Consider the following 20,678-nt stretch of genomic DNA (forward strand, 5'->3'; position numbering starts at 1 on the left):
CCTGAGACACACTGGAACCAAGGTATATCAAAAGAAGGTTCGGCCAACTACGTCATCATTACCTTTACCGGAACGAGGAAACAAACCTGTCCTACGGACGCAGGTGTTTCACTTACACTTGATCACCACCAGGGGTCGCCTCTTGCGTTTCTTATTGAATCCTTTTTTTTTTTGTTGCCTGAGCTTAATAGGCTCTATTCACAGCAGCCATATTATGAAGACATTCACAGGTGTTACCAATGATACTAATTAAGGCTCTGTTCCATTCTTGTCAAACAGAGTCAGGGTGCTGATATTGTGCATGTTGGCTCACTGGAAACACTCTGTTACACCAGTGGGTCTACAGTTGGGGTCCAGGGACCCTCATGGGCTTCCAAATGGCCCCTTACAGGTGTTGTAACTCTGAGAGTGTACAAATGGAACCAAATGGACTCTTACGGGTCCATTAGCACAGTGGTTTCCACGACCCCCATAACTCTGAGTGTACAAATGGAACCAAATAACTCTGAGTGTACAAATGGAACCAAATGGACGGTCCATTTGGTTCCATTTGTACACTCAGAGTTATGGGGGTCGTGGAAACCACTGTGCTACACTAAATGGAACAGAGCCTTCATTATTATTAGTAATTAGTAATTATCATTGGTAACACCTGGGAAGGAAGTGATAATAGGGCTACTGTGCATAGAGCCTCTTGTGAGCTAAGAGTTATTTCCTAGTTGTTCGTATTCTCTCTGTTGTGCTATTTTACTTTACTTCTTTTTCCCTTTATTTAGTCCTTGTCATAGCTGAATGTTTGTCATGTTGACAGTATGGACATAGTCCTCGTTGTGTGGGGGGATATGGGGAGGAAAAGAGAAAAGGGGGGGGGGGGGGATATTTAAGTTTGTCTTTCTCTCTTGACACTGTAAAACCAGGGGTCTTCAACGTTTTCAGGCCAAGGACCCCTTGGCTGAGAGAGAGAGAGATGAAGCAAAAAAATAGCAGATCTACAAGCGGGGTGTGCGCTTGTAGATCTGCTATTTTTGGCTAATGTTCCACTCAGAATAGGGATGCTGGGGGTTCATGTAAAAAACATGATCCTATCATACAAATATTTGGCAGCCCCCCCTGTAGTAACTCTGAGGACCCCCTAGGGGTCCCGGATCCCCTGTTGAAGACCCCTGCTGTAGACAAACCCTTTTCTGAAATAAAAAATATTTTATTTAAAAAAGAAAAAAATAGTTATTTCTTATAAAGCCATTTATTAAAGCTCGTGGTTGATTATTTTCCTGATTATTGTCATGAGTTTTACACTAGAGGGCACAGTTGGCCTAGAAATACAGTATATGAGGGGACTACCACTTTTGTACCGGATTAAAGGGTCATAAAAGGGAAAAAAAGGTGTTTTCACCTTCATTTCCACCTGTTGGCATGTTCCCATATACACAGGTAGTTTCAGAATGCAGGGCAGGTTGTAGTAAAGTGGGTTTGGTGAATATTATGTTTCCCACTCCTGTTATGCAGCACAGATACTCCCTCAGGCTGAGAGCGAGGCTATCACTATGATGTATCTGTTTTCTTTATCTTTTTTATCATTCAAGTTTTTTGCAGTGGTGGAAGAAGTACTCAAATATTTTACTTAAAGGGTAAGACCACTTTGGTAGAGGTTTGGGTTGTGTAGTTACCCTGCCATGATGTAACTCCAAAGGTGGGCAAGAAATTAAAAAAAATTGCTCCATTGATTAGAAATTGATAATTCAAAATATGCTCCTCATTGACTTACATTGTACGGTAAAACAGCTCTCAAAGTCACTCTTTTAGCCCGCAAACCAACACAAACATAGCTGATTCAGACAATATGGAGCATCACCAAACCCAGTACTGTTTGTTTTTTTAATAAAAATCACACCCTGTGTGAAGGAAGCGGTGCCTTTGGGGCGGGGCTTAACTCATTTCAGTTCGTCCCTATTGGTGGTCTGAGTCCACTTACCAAATTTGTACTTGGTAGCATGCTGCAAACTGGAATGATGGCTGTTTAAAGCCCAGCCAATGGGCAGACAGAGGGGGCGGGGCTTAGGTAATTACAGTTCGTCCCTATAGGTGGTTTTAGTGCATGTACAAAATTTGTACTCCGTAGCATGCTGCGAACTTGAGTTATGGCTGTTTAAAGGCCAGCCAATGGGAAGACAGAGGGGGCGGGGCTGCAGCAATTCATGCCCGTCCCTATTGATGGTCTAAGTCCACATACCAAATTTGGACTTGGTGGCATGCTGCAAACTGGAGTTATAGCTGTTTAAAATCCCGTGCCCTAAACGGGCGGACGGACATAACAGACGCTGGGGGTCCCTGGACCCCGCTTTGATAACTTCAGCAATTCATGCTCGTCCCTATTGGTGGTCTAACTGCACATACCAAATTTGGACTTGGTGGCATGCTGCAAACTGGAGTTATAGCTGTTTCAAATCCCGTGCCCTAAACGGGTGGACGGACATAACAGACGCTGGGGGTCCCTGGACCCCGCTTTGATAACTTCAGCAATTCATGCTCGTCCCTATTGGTGGTCTAAGTGCACATACCAAATGTGGACTTGGTGGCATGCTGCAAACTGGAGTTATAGCTGTTTCAAATCCCGTGCCCTAAACGGGTGGACGGACATAACAGACGCTGGGGGTCCCTGGACCCCGCTTTGATAACTTCAGCAATTCATGCTCGTCCCTATTGGTGGTCTAAGTGCACATACCAAATTTGGACTTGGTGGCATGCTGCAAACTGGAGTTATAGCTGTTTCAAATCCCGTGCCCTAAACGGGTGGACGGACATAACAGACGCTGGGGGTCCCTGGACCCCGCTTTGATAACTTCAGCAATTCATGCTCGTCCCTATTGGTGGTCTAAGTGCACATACCAAATGTGGACTTGGTGGCATGCTGCAAACTGGAGTTATAGCTGTTTCAAATCCCGTGCCCTAAACGGGTGGACGGACATAACAGACGCTGGGGGTCCCTGGACCCCGCTTTGCTAACTTCAACAATTCAAGCTCGTCCCTATTGGTGGTCTAAGTGCACATACCAAATGTGAACTTGGTGGCATGCTGCAAACTGGAGTTATAGCTGTTTCAAATCCCGTGCTCATCATCCCGTGCTGATACGGACGGACGGACATACGGACAAAGTCAAGCTTAGAGCGGTTGGCACCGCTAAAAATGTCAACTTCCTGTTGATTTTACTATTTGAAGATCTGGATCCGGATCCGCCGATCCAGTCCGGGTTTTCTACTTATTAAAAATGGCAAAATCAACAGGGAGTTGACATTTTTATTTAAATAAAAAACAGTACTGGGTTTGGTGATGTTCTGTATTGTCTGAATCAACTTTGTTTGCGTTCGTTTTTGTGCTAAAAGAGTGACTTTGAGAGCAGTTTTACCATACAATGTAAGTCAATGAGGAGCATATTTTGAATTATCAATTTCTAATCAATGGAGCAATTATTTTTTATTTCTTGCCCACCTTTGGAGTTACATCATGGCAAGGTAACTACACAACCCAAACCTCTACCAAAGTGGTCTTGCCCTTTAAGTCAAAGTAGCAATACCACAATATAAAACGACTCTGTAGTAAAAGGCCTGTGTTCAAAATGTTACTTGAGTAAAAAGTAGAAAAGTGTTGTCATGTCTCACATCGACACAGGATCTGACACGAAATTTGACCTGAAGGTCAAGATTCAATTTATCCCCTAAGCAAGCGGGCAGACTCTATTAGCTCAATGGTAGAAATGTCAGCACTTGTGCAGGAAACCAGGTTCAAATCCGGCTTAATATTAATATCTCAAATTTATAAGGCTCTTTTCTTTGTATTTCCTTCTTTTTAAGACAATTTTTTTACCCCTTTTTTCTCCCCAATTTAGTAGTCCCACCAGGAGGACGTAGAGCCTTCATCCTACTCCTCCCGCCCAACACTCCCCGCTGACAGGTGCCGCCCCAGCCCGTAGGAGTACGTGCAATGACCGATATCATCCTCCCCGCCCGGCTTCCCTCCTCCTGAACACGGGCCAATTGTGTTTGTGTAGACGCTCGACAAAGCCGGATGCACAACGGTGGATTCAAACCCACAACCTCCGTGGTGGTGGGCAGGGACTTTACCACTGCGCCACCCAAGCCCACCCATGGCGCTTTTCTAAGTACCCAAAGACGCTTAAAGGGGAATTTTGGGGTAACATCATAGAAAAGGTAAGAAAACCGTGGTCCAAAATTCCCCTTTAACATGGGGGGCATGAGAAAACAACAAGGAAAAACAACTTTATTAGGGGGGGGGGGCACTAAGAAAAGGCTAAGACTAAGGAATAAAAGCAATAAAAACAGTGGAATGGTGAGAAGGGGGGGGGGGGGTTTGGAGTTAGTAGGAAAGCCATGTTGAAGAGGTGGGTTTTGAGGGTGGCGGGTAGAAGGGGAAAGTTACATAGTGCAGCTTTAAAGAAGGATGTTTATAGTAGAAACATTACAGCTGACAGACTATGTATTATAAAACATTACAGTTAAACTGTACAGTTAAAAGGCAGCTGCAGAAATCATGTTGAATTCTCCTGTGATGGAAGCCTGCAGCAAAAACACCAACACCAACACATGTACACACGTGCACTTATGCACACATGTGCTGTACACACACACACACACACACACACACACACATACTGTACGCGCGCGCGCTCATATGCACAACGCGTGCACATACATTTTTTATCATCTTACTGTACTCTTTCATATTTTTCTGTCCTCCTAAGTCTCTTTCTTGACACTTTTGATTGTATGAATATAAAGTCAATAGAATATAAAAACAAAAACGTGACACACACACAGACACTTACTCATGCATGTTTCTGTGTATATACTAGCCTACTGTGTGTGTGTGTGTGTGTGTGTGTGTGTGTGTGTGTGTGTGTGTGTGTGTGTGTGTGTGTGTGTGTGTGTGTGTGTGTGTGTGTGTGTGTGTGTGTGTGTGTGTGTGTGTGTGTGTGTGTGTGTGTGTGTGTGTGTGTGTGTCTGTGCGTGTGTGTGTGTGTGTGTGTGTGTGTGTGTGTGTGTGTGTGTGTGGGTGGGTGGGTGCAAAGAGGAAGTGTTGGTTAAAGTAAAGTGTCAAACTGAAGACAGAAAGTGCAGACGTGAACCAACGACAGCAGAAACAGAAGGTAACACAGGGTTATTTATTTGTACTTTTATTAATACTACAGTTAGGCCTACTACTATTAGAAGTTGTCACAGTGTCTCGGTACAAGTATCTAGGCATTTGAAAGTTGCAAACTTGACAATTGTTTAGTATAAGACTTCTAGGAAAAAAACGTTGTTTTATACCATGTATTTTAGAGCATTGGTTGTAAAAGTTGGGTCCGGGGACCCCCAGGGGTCCTTGAGGGAGTTCCAGGGGGTCCCCAGCTAAATGTTGGATAGTTAGGAACCAAATGGACCCTTATGGGTCTGTAACTCAGAGAGTGTACAAATGGAACCAAATGGACCCTAACGGGTCCATTTGGTTCCATTTGTACACTCTCAGAGTTAAGTTAACATTGATTTTACGATATAAGGTGGGGTCCCAGAGATAGAAATGCCATTAAATGGTGGTCCTTAGCCTAATGTCAACCTGGGGGGTCCTTGAAATTAAAATGGTTGAGAATCACTGCCAGAGCCGTAAAATGTCTCTGAAGAGGGTCCCTGCAGGCACAGCTTTTCAATTTGGGGGTCCTTGACATGAAAAAGTTTGAGAACCGGGTAGAGTATATAACAGTATGAAGCCTAGTGTCCCTATTGTTTTTGGGTGAATTATTATAGTAGCCTATAGATGGAAAACAGGAGGGGGCTTAGTAGACCCCTGTGGGACTCCAGTCAACTAAGTGTATATAGGGTGTTAATACAACAAAACCGGTACATCTGCAGTGGTTGGAGGTGGTCTCCCTTCTCTTCCATTAAGACGTTTAGATGGTCGAAAAAGTACTCAAATCTTTGACTTATTAAAAGTATCGATGCTGCAATTTAGAAATACTCCGTTATAAGTACAAGTTTGGTGTTCAAAATATACTTGAGTAAAAGTACTAAAAGTATTGACATCAAAATATATTTAAGTACTCATTATGTAATGTCCCATTTCAAAAGTTTTCAAGTGTATAAAATGTATACAAATCCTTTGAAAATAGCAGATCTACAAGCTCACAACGTGTCGCATTGCGACGCGCTGTGAGCTTGTAGATCGGCTATTTTCAAATAGCCAAAGTTTGAATAGGGCTGAAGTGGTTAATGTATGTTTTGTAATAATAATCAAAATCTACAAAGTAACTAGAAGTAACTAAAGTTGTCAAATAATTGTAATGGAGTAATGGTACAATATCTTCCTCTGAGATGTAGTGGAGTAGAAGTAAAGTATTGAAAATTGGAAATACTCCAGTCAAGTAAAAGTACCTCAAAATTGTACTTAATGTAATGAACATTTGTGTATCTCTTTGAATATATGTATTTTTTTTCAAGTGAACATTTTTAACTTAAAGGACAACTTTGTTTTTTTACAACCAATGTTTATGTTTTAGATTGTAATTAAAGTAAATAAAAGATGAGTGTTAAAACATTTAAATTTACTGCTTTCTATAGTTTTAGCAATTTTCACAATCTTTTTTACAGTGTTTTCACAGTGGGCGGGGGCATTCTGTCCGGTGGCTAAATATGTATTTTTTTTAACACATTAACCCGGCGTTTTCTTTATTATTATTTACAGTAGCTCTTCTAGCCCCCAATAACTCACATCTGGCCATCTCAGACAGCCGGACCTTTTTTATTGTTTAAAAACGGCATATTTAGCCACCGGACAGAATGCCCCCGCCCACTGTAAAAAATATCGCAAAAAATGCTAAAACTATAGAAAGCATTAAATGAAAAAAAAAATACACTCATCATTTATTTACTTTAATTACAAGCTAAAATATAAACCTTGGTTGTAAAAAACCAAAGTTGTCCTTTAAATCTTTGCTTCTGGGGGATTCTATATGTCTTCTGAATCCTAACAGTTTTTTGAAAAAAAACGTATGTTGCTAATCAGTGGTTCTCAAACTTTTTCATGTCAAGGACCACCCACAATTATATGTATTTGGCCGCGGACCCCCATCTCGAAATATGTTGTTCCATGGACCCCCAGAAGCAAAGATTTGAGTTAAAAAAAAAAATGTTAAAGAAAATTACATATATTCAAAGATTTGCACACATTTTCAAGATTTTTCAGATCGGAAATCTCAAAACGACACAGATGCGTTCCCGGATTGAATGGGTTTACTTTTGAATCTTGCACGAGAAGGGTTTTTGTTTTAGAAACAAATCATGTTTTTTTCCTCTGTTGTCCAGAAAAGTCAGCTCCTCATGACACTGGCCACCTCTGGTAAAATCGCCCATCTCCCAATTGAAAAGGATCATGCTGTTCACTCCCCTTTTACTATAATGGCCTAACTCCCTAATGTGACTTAGGCCAAAATAGGCCTTTTTTTTGGCCTAAGTCACATGGTCTTGTGACTTAAGCCAAATGATTTACTGATTTAGGCCATTTTGTATTTTTTTTTTTTTTTTTGGGGGCCTAAGTCAGAATTAATCCTATTTAAACCTATTTAAATCTCTTATGTTACATAACTGACAGACAGTGGTACTTCTATTTAAATCTTGCTACCATAATTGACGGCCACAGTCATGGAGTGTACACGAGTGTATGTGCTCAATTGCCAAGCAGACACATGGCCCCACTAACTCCACATTTTCCCCCAAAATTCCTCAATATTCTGCCTGTGACACCAGCTGCTTCGCATCCCATCACTGTACTTGCAGGATGTACAATTAATATCAAACGCATTATGCTCCAATACTTATGCAAATCACTTCGCCAACACAAAATTCACGTCCGGGTGTTTCTTTTCACCAGCCAATCACCTTTCACGTTGCCACGTCCGTTGCCACGTCGCGCTGACGTACGCTAAACAAGCGCTGCCGTGCGCACAATGCAAACGAGCCCAAAGGCGCGCAAAAATAAGCCGACCATTGCTTAGACACAAAGTCAGACCTGGCAACGCAGCCTACGCCAATCATGTGTGAGAGATCTACAAGCTATGGGGCAGAGACGCCACCGTATCTTAGCAACAACTACAGCGCTCACCAGGGTTGAGCTGTAGGGGGTACGGGGGGGTACGGCGTACCCTTAGTTCTGAGACTGTGGGGGCTGGACTCGCGAGCACACACGTCAGCCGCCCGCGAGAAGTCAATCATTAACACAACAACGCACCTTCAGGGGCGAGCCGTTTTTAACACCTTAAACAATGGCCTCAACCTGGCTGCTTTGCATAACAAGAGCTGGGAGCCTACCATACACTCACAAATGTATCCTTATCTAGCTCTGGTCCATAGCGTTAGAAGGAGTTCTCCTTAACGCTATGGTACTTTAGATTCTTTCCCCTCGTACCGCGGTGCAGTGCCCATCGCTCCAATTGTTGTGACGTCAGGGCTCTCAATACTGCACATTGGTGGAGGAGGAGGGGCCGCAGGGCGACCGCACACATCGCTGAACCAATGGTAGCCCACGGATGTTTCCTCTGGGGATTTACAATCTGCCCCTCTATGCCACATATCATCCGCACTACAGGGTCTTCACTGACCGAGCCATGGCCCCACTGACCCTCCCCAGATAGCAAAATATGGGTGAATCAACGTTGAAAAATAGGCGGCCATAACGGTTGAATCAACATTCGATCTCAACGTTGAAACTGTACTGAAATCGCAACCCTAATCTTTGTTGATTCAACGTTTGTGTTTCAACCACTAACTAACACTATATCAACGTTGATTCAACCATCATCCAAATGGTATTCTGCACGCTGATTTTATGTTGAATCAACGTTATGAATCAATATTGATTCAACCATCATCTAAATGGTATTCTGCATGCTGATTTTAGTTGATTTTATGTTGAATCAACGTTATGAATCAATATTGATTCAACCATCATCTAAATGGTAATCTGCATGCACATTTTAGTTGATTTAATGTTGAATCAACATTAGGAATCAACATTGATTCAACCATCATCTAAATGGTAATCTGCATGCACATTTTAGTTGATTTTATGTTGAATCAACATCAGGAATCGAACACTGATTTAATTTATAAATTGATTATACTGAATCATGTCCTGATCATCCAACAACCTAATGGTAATCTGCATGTACATTTTAAATTATGTGTATGCTGATATACTGTAAGGCTACATCTTGTTCAAAATTACCTTACATTTCCCAAAATGTGAAAATATAAAAATAAAGACAGACAATATGATTTGAATCTTCACATTTATTGAACCAAGGCATTTAGACCTGCTTTGAACTGCTTTAAGCATTGTTTTTATGATTTAACAGATGAAATATATAACATATAGAAGATTGTAGATCTGCTATTTATGAAAGAAATCGTGAAAATGTCTGCAAGCATTTGGATATTTTGTAAGTGAATATATGCCACATGAGCACTTTACACCTATATAAAAATGCTATTTGAAAATAATTGATCTGCAAATTTAAATTACAAACCAAACCACCATTATTTACAAGCGATTCCACAAAAACAATACCCAACATGGCTTATAATGACCAAACGTGTACTAACTTTGCAGACTAAACCAACGGTCTGACAAAACACACTGACAAGTGCTCTAGTAATACAAATGGCGTAATTAATAAAGCCTAACGGGCCATCCACACCAAGCACTATATGTACACATTTTTAATTTATTTTATAGAATTTAGAGTAGCCAATGATTGTGAACCTCTTTTCGTCCACAAAGTCATTATGCTAATTAATTCCTCACACATTTCTGTGTTGCTACTGCAATTGTAGCCTAGTAGCCCCTCCATCCTTCTCCTCCTGTTCAACACAACTAAAGACGAACAGTATCTGTGTTGATGATGACAATATGAGTGATTTGCTGGAACTCTGGAAGACATGAGCAACTGCCCACTGAAATGATCATGTCTGCACTGTATTTAAACTAAATAATTCTACAACGATAGGATTGACAAAAGTGATATGCTTAGTGTGGACAGCCCCATTACAGTTTGAAAGAGTACATTATTTCACACATGAACAAGTGAACACTTGTCAATTTCAAAAAAGTGCCTTACTTTTACTTAATGGTATTACATTCAAAGTCTTAATAATTTGCAGCTCTAAAGTACTTAAAATGAATAAAAGTGGCTTCATTTAGAACTCCTATCACTTTACAACATTTTCTCATGCATGAGAAAAATAAAATGCATGCATTTTAGTCTACTGTCACAAAGGAGGGCTGAGGACAACCTGCCTACCAGTTATCCACTATACAATCTTTCTAAAATGACAGGAGGTTTTTAAGACTTTGCAGTTTGGGGGGTAGTTTTTTCCTTTCCCAAGCCAAGCATCACTCTTTGAATAAAGTTCAATATGTTCTTCATATCATTAGGGTACTTCAAATTGAGTGCATACGTCAGGCTAGACAGCAGGCACGGTGCTTGAGGGAGGTTATGGAAATTATCCATCACAATACCTCCTTCAAGGATGATGGCTGTTGACACTGGCTGAAGGTCGACACCATCTGAGGGAGGTGAATCTTCACTGCTCACAGTCAGCAATCCGACCGATACCTCTGACCAGGCGTCTTCACTTTCGCTGTCACAATCCTGTACAGAACCAAACAAAAACAACATTACAACAGGGAAATGTAGACACTTCACACACATCTGCATTGAGAAGTTTTATCAACATTGGTTGGCCTACTGTTTTTGACAGTATATTACTCATGGTAAACAGCACAGTAAAATATGTATCTGAAAACATTTTAGGCTAGAAATAAGCAACTTGGTAACAAACATTCTGCATAGTGGCCATCTCTCTCTCCCTTGAGCAACGTGTGAGTGCAGGCTACAAACACTTACACTGCACACCATGTGAGTGAGATTCCACCGTGCTATAACCTGAAGGGATTGAACCTTCTGATTGGTTTGCAAGGCCGTTTCAGACTGAAACTTCAAAATAAAATTAACGAAAATGTAATTTCACTGGACCTTTAAGGTGTAACTATGAGAACTTACCAAGACAGTGGTGTAGAAACTGCTGTGGTCATCTCCAAGCAGAAGAAGGAGGCCTCGGAGAACAAGCCTACCCAGCGCGGTCACGTCGGGTTTCTACAAGTGGATAATGAACAAATAAAGTTCAAGATCTGACCATCACAAGTTACAGTACAGTTACAGCATGAAACACCACAATATATGTTTGATGAACAGTTGCAGAGAACAGTTGCTGATTGGAGATGTGATTTAAAAATAGTACAATCCACAGCATTTAGTTATCAACAACGATCAATAGTTAGCAATACTTTAACACTCTGTAATACAGCCGGGAAGCATAAGTACTATTTGGGGTAATAGGTTGTACATAAACTTAGTCATGATAATTACAAATATAAGAAGCATGTTGTAGACTTACCCATCAATTTGCTGCACAATTCCGGATAATTTATCTCTAATGGCACCTTTCTTGGACTTTAAGATAGTGACCAATTGTGGTGTATAGCGATCCAGAGCATCAAAGAAGTCTGTCTCTAGGTGTGTGGTGGCGATCCTGTTAAACTCAGCATAAGCCTACAACACAGCAAACCACAGAACAAAATACAGTGACTAAATACATTTGAAAAAGTGTGTAAATTAGGAAAACATTTGGTTAATTGTCATACAAATAATTATGATCAACAATGTAACCGTTTTGGCATTAAACATTGGACGAATTACATTTCGGTTCCGACTTTTAGGCTTTGTAAACAAAAAAGAAATGACTGACAATGACCGGGGCCAATAATACCATTATGTACTATGGCCAGAACAGGCCAGGCATTTAAAAATGTTGAAAAATAGTGAGAGTAGCCGACCTACATGTTCACAACACATCACTTTGCGAGATGTTGCGAGCTTGTAGATCTGCTATTTTCACTATTCTTCAATAGATAAATGTATACAGATGAACGCTTTTTCTCATAACTGTGATCAGACAATCTAACTATATAAATGGCGACCAACTTCCGCACCCTCCGTGTCCACACCCCACAGCTCTGTTATCGACTAAACAACGCACCGCCAGACCACATGTGGCCAACTCACTCGCCACGGCGGCCGCGCTGAATTTACGCCTCGCGTAGGGGACATCTCACTGCTCACTACAGCTTTTCCACCGCGCAACATAATTAATTCTACTCACCAAATGTCGGACAAAACGGAAGGGGAGCCAGCTTCGTACCGTTTACCGTGCGCACGACCTCATCACCACAACAGCACGCAGCCGCTGAGGGTTTTTTTTCCTTTTTTTCCAAACTTTTTTTTTGGTCACCATTTTCTCCAGGCACCATTTCTGGTGTAACGTCGGGTGTTTCTTTTCACCAGCCAATCACCTTTCACGTTGCCACGTCCGTTGCCACGTCGCGCTGACGTACGCTAAACAAGCGCTGCCGTGCGCACAATGCAAACGAGCCCAAAGGCGCGCAAAAATAAGCCGACCATTGCTTAGACACAAAGTCAGACCTGGCAACGCAGCCTACGCCAATCATGTGTGAGAGATCTACAAGCTATGGGGCAGAGACGCCACCGTATCTTAGCAACAACTACAGCGCTCACTCTCATTGGTCGTGTCACGCTAAGAGCAGTCTCCAGACAATGGCATCGCAGACAGCTTGCTGTTACTGCTGTAGCCATCACAGGCAGTTGCAGCACGACGGACAGGGCGCTGTGATAGCTGCCATGTCGCTAACGCTAACCTGGTTGTCATGCCTGCAGCGGCTGTGCAATCACTTTGTCAACAATGCACGTTCGTGTGGTGAATGTCTATATTGCTGCTCAGTTCGTCCATTGTACATGGTGTATGTTTGTGTGTGTCTTCTGGAGAACTATGTAGCTCCACAGCAACTACAGTAACTAACGTAATGGCAGGACCGCCCCGTGCAACGCATGTTAGCCTGCATTATGGTCATGTAGTAATTTCAGATAATTTCGCTCCGATTACAGCAGTGTTTATCAACCCTTTCACGCCGCCCCCCCCCCCAAATACACGTACTTGATCTGGGACCCCCCCATTCTGTTTGACTCCGTTCCACAAGTAAATATTGTGAAAATAGCCGATCTACAAGCTCCAAACGCCTCACGTTGAGAGGCTTTGTAAGCTTGCAGATCGGCTATTTTCTACATCATTGCCTCTTTCTTACATTCTTTGCCAATGTGGCCCATGTTTTCATAGCATAGTTTATTGACTACTTCTGTTGCAGAAATGGCCATTTCCTTTACTTTCGGTTTTTTATTGTCTCCGCCAGGCCGAAAGGCATGCCGCAAGACTATGTTTCACCCCCTGTCCGTCCGTCTGTGATAGCTAATCTCTCACATCGTTGACTTGATCGCAGCAAAATAACAGCCCGATGTGGAGAGTCAGTGAGAGCTGGATAAACGACGTAAAATGTGTCAAAAGGAGTCTGTACGGCTGTCGATAAATGAACACATGACGTCGGTGGGAGAGGAGATATTGTGTCTTTTGGACAAACAGCAGCGTGGTGCTGATGTTTGTTGTGTGAAGCAGCTTAATGTCAGAGTGTTTGTGTTGGAGCGCCTCAGTGCGGCTGCAGAGTTCATGTGCAACCTCTTCTAGAGAGACACAGAGACACTAGAAACTCTGCTGGGGAAAAAAAACACTGCTGGGCATTGACTTTCCTATGGACATTGATCTACACACTGCAGGTATATCTGCTACACACACAACATCAAACTACACACTGCAGGTATGATGCAGCGTTTGCATTACAGCCAGCATGCCAGCGTAGTTCCCATATGCTTTCAAGGTGGGCTAAACCATATGGACCCCATGTCAGCAATGTCAGCGGCATCCACTTCAGTCCCAACTGCGATGCCCATGCAGGCTATAAGTAGCTTCTACCTGGCCCTTAGGTGGGCCCCAACTAGCCATGTTTATGTGGGACCAAGGCGGGTCCTAACTGGGTTTGCCCATGCAGGCTTTAACTGGGTTCTACCTGGGCCCTAGGTGTACCCTAACCAACCACAGTGCAGTGCCCATCGCTCCAATTGTTGTCACGTCAGGGCTCTCAATACTGCACATTGGTGGAGGAGGAGGGGCCGCAGGGCGACCGCACACATCGCTGAACCAATGGTAGCCCACGGATGTTTCCTCTGTGGATTTACAATCTGCCCCTCTATGCCACATATCATCCGCACTACAGGGTCTTCACTGACCGAGCCACGGCCCCACTGACCCTCATGACGCTACGCCACTTAAACGTGCGGCAGCATGCGCTGGGTTGCCAGGTTTGCACAGCCTGCGCCAGAAACAAGCAACCACCTTCATGAAAAAAATAAAAACACCGAAATGGTCCGCAATGTTCCAGGGGTGTCCCCGCGCGTCCCAACACTCCACAGGGGGTCAGTGGACCATCAGGGGGTCCGCGGACCCCCTGTGGACCCCCTGAAACATAACAAATATTATTTCTTCAAATTTTTTCCTTTTTCAAAAAAACTTTTCCACAGTTTCACTCCGGCGATTTGGGTCCCCCAATATACACACGGCCACGCTGGGCCCCGTGCGCGGCTGGGGTTGAGGGGGGCGTAGCCCCCCGAAACTCTAGTTACCTATATTAAAATTGGCTTACAGGAGATCCCCCATGCCACGCTCATGTCACCATGAGTCAGCCATAACAGGGCAGGGGTCTTCAACAGGGGGTCTGGGACTCCTAGGGGGTCTTCAGAGTTGCTACAGGGGGTCGGCCAAATCTCTGTGATAAGATCATTGTTTCTTTATACAAACCACTCGAACAATAGCATCCCTATTCTACGGACAACTTTAGCCGAAAATGGCCGATCTACAAGCTCACAACGCCTCGCAGCGCGAGGCGTTGCGAGCTTGTAGATCGGCTATTTTCGGCAAAGAGGGGAAAAAGAGCAGACCAAGTACAGAGTGAAAGTTTACTAAGTATTGACGGTTTAAGTCGTTAAATGTCTGACAACACACATTAACATGAATCCAACATCTATGAAAAGCTTTAATCTGCAACACAATTTTATGTAATATATAGTGGGGGTCCCTTCTTCATCTCTTTCTCAGTTAGGGGGTCCTTGGCCTGAAAAGGTTGAAGACCCCTGATATAAGGAGTTCCAAATGCAGCTACGCCCAATTATGGAGTGTCTAACCTCAATGTGTCATCATGGAATCAGCAAACAAATTAGTCAGCTCCATATATACACCTCTTGTGTAATGGTCTCCATCACCTTACATCCTGGGTTCCAAACTGCATACAGCACCAGACATTCCTCTAAAGCATATTTTCATATGTCGCCCTGATAGTTCAATTGGACAGTTAATTCCCAACTAAACTTATGTTGCTCTGTTATTCGTGGGTAAAAAGGTGCTAACCTGTTCCCGGATGTCCTTGTAGACAGATGAAGATGGGCACAGTGCGTGTTGGCAGGAAGGTAGCTGAGGGGATTCTGGTCAGGGCCCAGGCTGACTCAAACTGCATGTGTTGTGCACCTATACAAACACAGAGGAGTGATTTTACACCAATGTCACATGGTCAGAATACAAGTTTTATCTGAACACCAAGTGCTCAGTCACAGGCTGACCCGGTCAGAGAATGCTTTTCATGTCAGCTGATAGAAAACCACCCAGATATCATTATGTGAAACCCCAAAGTTGTGCCGAGGGTAACCGCCTTGGGGTCTAAGCGCTCTGCCCTTCAGAATCTCTATGACCAGAGGACAGTGAAGAAAGCAGGAAAGAATCCAAGAGACCCAACTCATAACCTCAGCACCTGCTAAGAAACATAGTTACAGTTCATTATTGTTTATTTAACCATTATGTTAAATGAAACCCCCACCTGAAGTGTGCAGTTCTTCCTCTTGAGGAATCCCACAAATCAAATTCTCCACACCAGGTGGAGAGATTAGGAGATCGAAGAATTGGGTCTACACAGAAGAGAACATAACATTATATAAACTGTTGTAACAATTGTAAAATGAGAAAATTAAAATAAAATCACTTATGAGTCTACTTATAAGAGTGTATGCAAGCAGTAGGGTATTGTAGATAAGCTCTTTGATAAACACACCATTGTGTGACAACAGTTTGAGAAAAAAGGAGTGGACCAAGTAGAACCCTGTGGACTCCTGTCTACAAAGTATATATTGTAGGGTCTAGGTGGTTAAACATAAACTTGTAGTGCATTGCAGAGTATCAGTCAAATAGAGTATCATTCAAATAGGCAAAACTGCAATAGCAAAATAATGTATTACCATGCCAGGATTGTCTACAAGCCTAGGGAACTATACGCCAATATTTCCGGTAGGCCTTTAGTTCCATTGCTGCGAATCCACTTGCCTCCATGTAGAGATGTTTTATTCATGTAGTCCTCAACCTGGGACACTGGACACCTACTGACCTTCATCCATTCAACCATTTCAATAAGTTTTTCAGGAGGCACATCAGATTCTGTTGAATGATAAGTACAGATTCATTATAGCTGATTTCAAGTATTTGAGGTTCTGGCCTACTTGGAGTGTGTGAAAAGTCGCCAATCGGTCCAGCGGTGCCTGAGACTAGTTTTTAGAAGATGATGGACAGAAGAGTCATGGGACCGCAAATATAATCCCTTGCATCTGTCCAATCTAGCCTGGTGGGGATAATTAACATTGGTTATTAGTATTACCTGGTGTACTAGGGACGGTCTGTTCCTCTGGTTCTTGGTGGTGTGGTCGTTTCAGCCTTCTCATGCGCTTCCTGGTGTTCCTCAATCGCTCCTCCAGGAAGTCTGTAGCAGGTTTTTTTCCCCGGCCAGGTGTGTACCAAGCTGCCTGTAAAAGAGACAATTAGGTTCAGCTTAAATTTGCCTGGCGTAAACCATGAAGATGGTTACATGGGATTTTAAGGAGCAATCCAAAAATGTGCGTGTGACTGTGCACTAGGAAAAACTTTGAGCACATTTCTTTTAGGTGTGTGTGTGTGTATGGAGTGTTCTCCTTTTTGTGTTGATTGATTGATGACTTACATAGCCACTGCCAACTGTAGTACCATCCAAATTAAGGCAAGGGCTTTCTTGGTGACGGCCTGTTAAATAGATGGTAGAAGTTTGTCAAAGAACGATGAAATGAGACAGTAATCATTGTTACAAATATATGACGATTCAAATCCCTGAATTGAACACTGAATGGTTATGCGCTTTTTAAGTGCATTCGATTCTGTGTCATTTTTAGATTTGACCTAAAAAGCATTATTTTACACTTTGGCTACTCAAAAACAGCAGATATACAAGCTCATAGCGTGGCACCGAGTGCTGCGCTACGAGCTTGTAGATCTGTTATTTTAGAAAAATCTTGAAAATGTGTGCAAATCTTTGAATTTTTAACGAACATTTGTAACTCAAATCTTTGTTTCTGGGGGTCCCTAGAACAAAATATTTTGAGATGAGGGTCTGTGGCCAAATACATATACATTTTGGGGTCCTTGACATGAAAAAGTTTGAGAACCACTGACATAATAACACAAGTTAAAAACAAATACATTTAGAAGACATTTTGTAGAATCGGCCTCAGGTCTTAATGGGTTAATTGAAGGTGTGTGATAACCAGTTCTTCTGATGAACTTGGCAAAGTGTTTCACAATGCATACTGATTAATGAACTCATGTTATACAAATGAAATCAGTGGTTCTCAAACATGTTCATGTCAAGGACCCCCTAATTAGTATGTACTTGGCTAAGGACTCAAGATTTACAAAAGTGTTTCAAAAATATTCCACAAATGTTGTTTATACTGTTTTTTAATAGCTGATCTACACCCTCACAACGCATCACCATGCACTGTGAGCTTGTGGATCTGCCATTTTCAAATAGGCAATTTATAGGGTTTAAGTGGTTAAACTGAGTTTCATGCTATATAATCTCATTTAGCTGGGAACCACATGGAAACCCCCCAATGACCCCTGAGGGTCCCTGGAGCCCACTTTGATGATAAACATTACCTGCTTTTGTTAGCTACTGTCTGCAAAACAAAACTTAAGTTAAAAAACGGATTACCAAATTTGTCTGCACACTAAAATCCTCAATGTTAATTTATTCTCCTTAAGGATACATTGGTACCATTTGTACTCTCTGTCTCTTAATTAAATTATTTTACTTTTTACTGTAGGTTAAAAACAAGATTCATATATAAAATAATAATTACAGTCAAAACAAATGTGGCCTCACCAAAGGGATATGTGGCCAACAGCTCTCTTTTAAGAGCTAATGTTATAACAAGTTGAATCATATTTTAACGTTTTAGGATGCCTGGTCGCATTGTAACATCATACATTTATATTAAATGGTGTAAACACATTGCTTTCTATGTAAACGCGGTTGATAAACCGTTAGTCCTGAAACATGATCATATCATGACGTTTTCTACATTTACAACCCATACATAAACGTTCAGATTTCAAATATAAAGCACTTAGCCCAGGGCCAAGGATGTTACAATTTGAATCGGGAGGGTCTAAGTATCCGTACCTCCTGTATTGTTCAATAAAAGTAATTTTAATCCGATCGGTGGCCATTTTCTCCGAGTTTTCTGTATGCTTTAAACTACGCGACCGTCGGTTGGGAGGTGTATTACATTATACACATGCATTACAACTATGAGAAAATGGCCACCGATCGGATTAAAATATCTTTTATTCAACAATACGGAAGATGCGGGTACTTAGACACACCCGATTAAAATTGTAACATTCGTGGCCGTGGGGTAAGCACTTTATAGTTGAAGTATGAATATTTATGTTGATGTACGGGTTGAAAGTGCAAAAAACAGGTTGAAATTCCGGCTATGAGGCTCGTGAAAGGACGAGCGTCGTGTGAACCATGGCTACAACTCGGTCGTGCACGGTTACATGAACGTGTTAGTTCATGTAATGTAACCGTGTACGACCGTGTTTGGATAACATTTTAATTCCATAAACTAATTAAACTTACCTGTTATCTAGTACAGTAAACACGAAAGCACCCCGGTTTGAAAAAGAAATCTCTCAGCCAACAGCCGTTTCCTCTGCCTTCCGGTGTGATTTCAAAACTAACAAGCTCCGCCTTCAGTGTTGCCATATCCGCTTATTATAAGCGACTTTGGGCTTCTTTTTCTGTGAAGTTTTTTGGGCTTGCTTCCTTACTGTCGTTTAAACCAGTGGTGGTTCTCAAACATTTTCATGTCAAGGACCCCCAGATTAATATGTAGGCTATTATCCAATCAACGGACCCCCATCTGAACACATGTTATGCCAGGGGGGACCCCCAATACAAGATTCGTATTAAAATGTTTCAAAAATATTCCTAATTTTTCACATTTTCTTCCAGATAAGAGTTTTGTTTTAAAATAGCAGATCTACAAGCTCACAGCGCGTCGCATCGCAACCCGTTGTGAGCTTGTAGATTGGCTATTTTCAATTAGTCATAGTTGCTTCTTTTGGGCTAATTTCCATAGACCTGGTTGCTTATTTCTATCGCAAAATCTGGCAACACTGTCCGCCTTGTGCATGAAGGATGTCTGCGGTTCTCAACCTGTGGGTCAAGACCCTGACAATTTAAGTAATAATTTTAATACCTTAGAAAATAAATGAAAACAAATCAAAGAAAAAGACTGTACTACAAGTAATCAACAAACTATACTATAAACTGGTCAAACATTGGCCAAATTGTCAAATAATATAAGAAAGAGAGAAAAAAAGAAAATAGCCGATCTGCAATAAGAAGTTATAGATTTTTGAAATAGTTCAAAGTTTAGCTTTTCTCACATTTTTCTAAAATATTTTGTTTTAATTAAAAAACATGTTTTCAGACTCAGAAGAGGACGCTGAATTGAATGGGCTAGGTTTTGATTTTGTATGACCCTTAAAAAGTGGCTTAAACAAGCGTTAAAGTTTCATAAACTTGAAGCTTTTTTCACAAACATATTATTATTATCATTATTTTATTTTGACCCTTCAACCCTCTTATTTAGATGATTTAGAGTTGAATGGTAGGTTAAACAATAGTCTAGAATTGTTTAATAAGAAGTTAAAGATTTTTGAAATAGTTCAAAGTCTAGCTTTTCTCACATTTTTTTAAAATATTTTATTTTTAAATTAAAAAAAACTTTTTCAGACTTAGAAAAGGACGCTGAATCGAATGGGATAGGTCTCGATTTTCTATGACCTTGGGAAATACAAAAGCTCACCAAAAAGATTGGACGTTGACTTTTGAATAAAAAACAGATTTTGTTGAGCACAAAATCTGGAACTAATCGCTCCAGATATTTTTTAAAAATCTAAAACTTCTCTCCATCCATATTGAGAGTAAGCCAGATTTTTTGGCACCAGCCTTGATTTTTTTAGACACTGATAAAGCTCAAAGTTCAGCGAAAAGACTGCAAAGGTCAACCCTCGTTACATTTTTAGAAATTGTATTTTTCTTCGATACTCTGGCTTTAGACTAATGTGATGACGCTGATTCCAAATATGTAAGTTATATTTTTCTCGGAAAACAGGAAGTGCCTCAAAAGGCCACTTTCTGGTTGGTTTTAGGGTGTTCCAGGCCCGTGATAACCCCGATATATTTTTTTT

The 20,678-nt window shown here is 41.6% G+C and overlaps 1 protein-coding gene across 2 annotated transcripts in view; it reads left to right on the plus strand.

The window, feature by feature from the left end:
- The first annotated feature begins 5,124 nt into the window (after nt 1–5,124).
- Nucleotides 5,125–20,678, plus strand: part of LOC311053529 (tyrosine-protein phosphatase non-receptor type 7-like) — a 47,488-nt gene continuing 31,934 nt past the window's right edge. Inside the window, exon 1 of one of the 2 annotated variants that reach the window (XM_084069124.1) lies at nt 5,125–5,161. The gene's annotated coding sequence lies outside the window, so the exon portion shown is untranslated. The remainder of the gene's footprint in view (nt 5,162–20,678) is intronic. The other variant, XM_084069126.1, reaches the window with a different exon arrangement.

Source organism: Gymnoscopelus microlampas (genome assembly GCF_963454915.1).
Source record: "Gymnoscopelus microlampas genome assembly, chromosome: 10".
In the NCBI taxonomy this organism is placed as follows: domain Eukaryota; kingdom Metazoa; phylum Chordata; class Actinopteri; order Myctophiformes; family Myctophidae; genus Gymnoscopelus; species Gymnoscopelus microlampas.